We start from the raw sequence: 6,872 nt of genomic DNA, 5'->3' as shown, positions 1-6,872 counted from the left end.
CAAACAAAACAAACTCTCTTGGTTTCAGTATTTACTTCTCAGAGGAAAGATTTCTGATCACTCTTTATATTAAAAGTGTATGATTTTTAATTATTTGCACGGGAAATAAATATATATATATATTAAATAAATAAATCAGTTTAAAAATTAGGTAAACTAGCTCTAAAACGTAATCAATAAATAATAACACATAACGGTTACTAAGACGACACCGGTATAGATAACGTATTCAACGCTTAATCGTGTAAATAATTGTTCTTTACTCTACTTTTTTGTATATTATCTGTCTAGAAACTCTTCATTTTTCTAGAACTGTTATTAAACATATTGTAATATGTCTGTTTTGTTGGGTTTTTTTTTCAGAAAGAGCTCTGCATAAAATCATTAATCACATCGCTCTTGTTTGTAGAGCTGATTCGAGCGGTGCAAACATTTTGAGTTCTAAGAACCGTTTAACTCATCTAAACGGCGTTTAATCACTCTGAGAGGATATCATGTAGAGTATTATGTACTTCGTTTTAAAAATAGCTGCTATTAAGAAATGTTATCGGCATCAAACTAGTATGGTAGGATGTTTTTTGTTGCAATAATTGTAATCTAACTTAAACGATGGAGAATACTCAAAGTTATCTTTTTCTTCACCTTGTGAACACCAATTTATAGACTTAGGGGTCAACAGTTTTTAAGTTGAAGAAATTCAAAATTTTCAAATATTATCTAATATTTAGAATGTTGTTTCTTAACAAAATACAGCAAACGTTAATTGTTTATTTCAAACCATTAACCAAATCCACAATTTTTAATGTAGGACGTTTTTGTAAACCTTTTATTCTGCAATGTTTTAAAGTTATTTGATGCATATTTGTTATCTACATGTTTATACTCACCTACGAGCTCAAACGCGTTAGTTAATCTTTGTATATATGTATGGAAGATTGTATATCAAACAAATATAAAAATTAGAAAACATCCAATACATCTAAATGACAAAAACAATTCAAACCGAACTTCTTACCCGTGTCTGCTTTAAGCCTATACTTACATGTACTTGCTTTGAAAAAAAACACTATGTTACTTTACAACGAATTTTAAATAAAAATAATTTCCTGAAGAAGAATAGTCAGCTATTCGAAAGCGCTAGAGTTTCGGGTCTTTTTTTTTAATTAATTGTACTTTGTGTGTGTGTGTGACTCTGTGGGCTAACTGTTTTATTGGAATTATGTTATCTTTTATGTTATATATTTATACATAAAATGTTAGTTAGTGTAAATCTACACATCAAAACTACTGGTGAAGTTATGTGCTTTGTAATTATTAGCCTAGTCCATACTTGTTTATGGTTAGTTTCATTACATGTTTTAAGTTATAATGCGTAAAATAATTTTTAAATAATATGTATTTTTAAAATTTTAGTTTCACTTTGCAATATTAGATACGTGGATTTAGGAATACCTGTTCGAATCTTGTGAGATATTATTGGGATTACTGACGAAAATATCATTAACAAGTTGTTTACAAGTTGTTACTACTACACAAATATATTAATAACACTTCCCGCAAAGTCTGCTTTGTTTTCACTTAAAACTATTTAATTGCTTGTGAAGTAAAACATTTTTCTTCTTCAAACGAGAAGAGACACTGATCAAAATGTGAAAGTAATGGGAATATACCTGAAAAATATTGGAAATAAAAAAATAATTAAATTTTATATCTTATTAATAATACTCATTTCTACTGAACATTTTAATTATAGCCTTTGTTAATTTTTTATTAAATTCAAATACAGATTTTTTTTTTATATTTCCAACATTTTTCACTTATTTCCATCAGTGTTCCCAAAAGTTTATATTATTTTTGTCTGTTTTTTTCCGCTAAAGGCCACATTCACAAACCCAGTATTACAATTTTTTAACTAAATTATGTTTGTGAAGTAATAACCTATGAACATTGTATTACCTAATATCAAATGTATATTTTATTACATTGAATAATTACTAACTTCATCATTCTACAAATAACTAACAATCGTACATTATCGAAGTAAAAATGCCTTTATTAATCAGAAGTTGCTGTTAATCTAAGAAAATAACTTTCAAACTTCAGAGTGTTCAAATTTCCACACTTTATATCACAAACTTCATATCAAATAACTGTCTGATAGCCAGTTAAAATTGCATATTCATTGAAATCGTGCATTAATTCACGTTTGTAAAAAAGCAAATATATTAACAAGCTAGAATTACTTAAAAACAAAAAAATCAAATCTATCTATATATAAAGTAAGAGAGAGAACTAAAAGTTTCACAACATCCATTCAGGCTTATCTCCTGATAAAACTGTATGGTGAAACGTTAAGAAAATAAAGAATTTTCACCGGATACTGATCGTTTCTCTTCATTAAACATCAATTTTATTTACTGCACATATATATATATATATATATCTGTGTATATTATAAATTTTTATGGTGTTTTGATTGTTGCAAATGAAATTAAAAAAAAAATCACAAAAAAAGGCAAAAAAATCACTTTACTTCTAACTCTATATGTAGAGGTCACGTTGAACCCAAACTTTACAGGAAATATTCTTTAGATTTGAGCTTTACCACATAAAAATAATAAAACGTCCAGTGTTCTATGTAAACTATATAACGATTGATTTTTTGGCTATTCTATTATGTTTTATTTTACTGGCAAGTCTTACGTACTCGTACTAGCTCCATCATCAGGTAATATTAGACTGTTCTGTTAGAACAACCTAAATATAAAGTATTCAGGATTTATAGTAACATGCTAAGTATTAAGTCTTGATGTATTACATTATTGTGAGATGATTCATATTATTTATGTTTATCATTCCGCAAAATAAGTCTGAAAGTACAATAATGACTTTTTGTTGTTATAGATTCATGTGTGTCTCAACCATTCCATTTTTTTTATTTGTGCTTTCATTGTTTAAGTTTCATGTTTCTTACCCAATTAGAGCAGAAGTTCGCTGTTTTTATATGAAGCTAGTTGTCATTTATGGTCAAGGTAAACATACATCAAACATTACATGGAGCTTGCTCAGTCAACTTTATCATGGAAAAAAATGTAAACAATAATGTAAATGTTCAAACGTATTTGGACTTCTATAATTCTGACAGTAAATAACGTGGTACGATATGCATTTTCTTTGTTTCGAATATTTGTGCATAGCTACACAAGAGCAATTTGTATTAGCATCCTTAATTGTGAAATGATAGGTGGAAGGTAGCTAGCCGACAGCACCCACCGCAACGTTTTGGGCTAATCGAATAGTGGAATTTCACAGTCGCTATTAAAACGCACTCACTGCCCCAAAGTGCGGACACGTTTTTGCAGCAACAAGACGCGAACCATGGAGTCTCAGATTCACAGACCGGGACACTAAGCTGAAGGCACGCTCAGTTTATTGGGACGTGATACTTTACTTCATTCAACGCTCAAGCGTAAGTAATAATGCTGTATACAATTTAATATACATGAACAGACTAACATTTCTGATAGTTTCAGTATAATTTTCTTAAATCTAACTAGCCACAAAACTCAAATATATTAATTGAATATATGAAATAATAATAATAAGCCTTATCTGTGTGTCATCTTTCAAAAGCATTCTAAATGATCTCCAAGACTGAATATTAATTTTTCAAACATATTTACCGGGTTTGTGAACACGTTAATAAATATTTAGTGGTCTTATTGTGAGATTGAAAAACAAAGCTAAAACTTTCGATATCTTTGTAGGTGTAACTACAGGAATGTTTGGTGTTTTGCACTATAATGATTTATAAGTAACGTGAAGATCAAGGATTTTGTAAACATTCAGTATCTCCCTAAGACAAAATTAACTTCTTTGTTGCCCGTTTGCTACAAATTTTTTTGATAGGTTCAACATATTTAGAAAGATTAAAAGTCAAACCTTCCCACAAGGATATTTCACGTATTACAAAAAAATATGTGCTCTGTAAGGGGAAATTGAATGTTTTTTTGTGTTCTCTTGCCTTTCTCGCCATTATTCGTCACGTAAGGTAAATACACACAAAATCTAAAGTTAGAATTTACTGTATATGTGGAACGACCTGACTTTAAAGAATGGAATTCTCTTTCATACAAGAACTTGAACACCACAACAAAACCAATTAGATAATGAACAGTAGGCATCCAGAAACTCGAAAATACACATTTGAAACACTTCAGAATAATACCATTTGAAAGCAGAAAACCCAAATAAACAATTATAAAGAAAAGCAAAGCAAAAAAAAAAACAAGGCACAAATCTCATTACTTAAGGTGTCTTAAGAATTTTTATCATCTATTCTTGAAGTTTACAAGGGATCTTTAGGTAGTGATAATGAGCAAGAGATTTTTAAAATGGTTTAAAATGGTAGCTGTACACAATGATTTTCTAAATTTTGTTTATTCTTTCTTATTCTGGAATCCATAAACATTTATGTGCACTCGACTCATAATCTGAGGATCGCGGGATCAAAAATGTTCGCCTTTTCAGCCGCGAGGGTCTGGGGGTATTATAATGCCACTATTTGTTGGTAAAGATTACCCAAGGAGTTGGTAGTGTGTTTTACCGGTCAATTGCCTTCCATGTGGTTGCCACCTAAAAATTAGAAATAGTGACAGATGGCCTTAGTAGGTATGCCAAAAATAAAACAAATATTTATGTGTTAAAATGATAACAAATTGAGATATAATAGCATTTCTTTTTTGACAACACTGAGCAATAACAATTTATATAATTTCAAAGTGACGGTAGGTTGTGAGTATTAAGACATCTCGGAAATAAATTTCTAGTTATACAGTTATTGTAATTATCCACTAAAATTGTTATTGTTAAAAGCGTTCGTTCCATAATAGACGAATGATTCAGATTAACGGTTAAGTGCTATATTGTTAAAAAACGTTCGTTCAGCAATGCATCAAGGATTCAGAATAATAGCTTTTTGTATTTTTAAAATCGTTTGCTTAGTAGTATGTAAAGGAATAAAGGATTCAGAAGTTAAAAGACTTTTGTATTGTCAAAAGCCTTGATTCGATAATAAATAGTAGGTTCAGATCAATAATTTTTTTCATAAACGGCATTTTTTTCAGCAAAATGTGAAATCTTCTGTTGAAATCACTCCTTCCTCAATAATGTTTATTAATACATAAATGCTTCAGGTAAACCATTTTTTTCTACTCTTAGCGGATCACGTTAATCATTAAATAAAAGATTCAGATAAACCACGTCTAATAGCGTTTTTTAAATAGAACATTATATCTATACATAAACACACTCATTTTGTGGAAAATTTTCGGATGTGCGAAATTAGGTCATTAGTACTTTTGTGTGCGCTGGTAGTTGTATGGGAAGAATGATAAGGTAAGGTCAACGATGTACAAGGATTAAACAGTTTGCTGATAGAACGCAATGTGCTCTCCACCTATTTAAAAATGACGCAATCACATAAACTGTGTACAAACATATAAAAAACATAGAGGTTCGAAACTACTTTTTTTTAATTTGAACTTTTGTCAATTCCAACATATCACCTATAAATCTGAAAAATCCGGTTTTTCTACACGCTTTTTCAATGATTGAAATATATCTTCTTTTTCACATTATATATATATATACAACACTAAGTTGAATATAAAATACTATATGTATATATATTACTTATTGTACTCTAAGGACTCAATATGACCGACAGGATTTAAGTTAGAAACAGTGGGTCCGAGACTTAACTGCAAGAAGAGACGAAATACTTCTTACCTAAGAGCAATAAACTGTTTAAGCAATAACAGGAACGTCTACATCCATCCATCAAGTGCACGCGTCGCAAGAGACTAATCATGAATGATGGAGTTTTCAGTTTTTTGACAATATTTATTGATTATACACACAATATGTATTTCATACCACAAGCTATGTCTAAGCACAATTTTTGAAAGGATATACAAGCAAATATTGTATATAAAATGTATATAATAAGACGAAATGACAATCGAACTGAACTGTATGCTTATATACTTATAGCCTATTTGTGTATGTATGCTTCGTAAACGCATCATGAGTCTGTACTGAGTGAAAAAATTAACGTTTCCGCCCAAACTACAAAGAAGACAAAACACAACGGATCATGACAATCAGAAATAGGATAATCCTGTCTTCCATTCTCTGCTTTATTATACAAGCACCACTCTGAAGTGATACTACATCCTACTTTAGTCTAAAACCCCACCAGATGTCACCACTCTATTATTACAGTCCTTCTATTGTTTCACACAACTGATGAACCACAAGTTAGAACAATAGCAATATAACTTGAAACCTCAGAATCGGTTTCTCGAAAGTTCCTCATGTTATCCAATATAATTCAAGTTCGTTGTAGCAAACTAATACAACGTTTGAGGAAAGGCTCCGTTGTTATTTTTTAGTGCAAAGATACTTACACAAGACTATTTGGGGAATCAAACTCTTGATTTTAGCATTGTAAGTTCATAAACTTACTAATTACCCATCAAGGGACAGTGTGGTTTTGAAATTTTCAACAAATGTTTTGTGACAACGATTTGCTGAAAATAAAACAAATCCTTACGGTTATACGAGAGATCGCAGTTATTTATCAAGTATAAGGAGGAAAAATGCTCACCAAGGAACTGAACACAAGACACTATTTTTTGCTAATCGTTTTGATGCACTGTCAGTTTCACTCCTGACTAGAATGAGTAGTTTGTTTTACGATAATTGTTTGTTTGTTTGTTTGTTTTTGAATTTCGCGCAAAGCTACACGAGGGCTATCTGCGCTAGCCTAATTTAGCAGTGTAAGACTAGAGGAAGGCAACTAGTCATCA

The 6,872-nt window shown here is 30.4% G+C and overlaps 1 protein-coding gene across 1 annotated transcript in view; it reads right to left on the bottom strand.

Annotated features, from left to right (window-relative positions):
- LOC106457590 (collagen alpha-4(IV) chain-like) overlaps window positions 1-6,872 on the bottom strand; it is a 249,114-nt gene that overhangs the window by 202,810 nt on the left and 39,432 nt on the right. The window lies entirely within an intron of this gene.

Source organism: Limulus polyphemus, unplaced genomic scaffold (assembly GCF_000517525.1).
Source record: "Limulus polyphemus unplaced genomic scaffold, Limulus_polyphemus-2.1.2 Scaffold350, whole genome shotgun sequence".
Lineage (NCBI taxonomy): Eukaryota > Metazoa > Arthropoda > Merostomata > Xiphosura > Limulidae > Limulus > Limulus polyphemus.
This window is presented reverse-complemented; position numbering and strand designations above follow the sequence as displayed.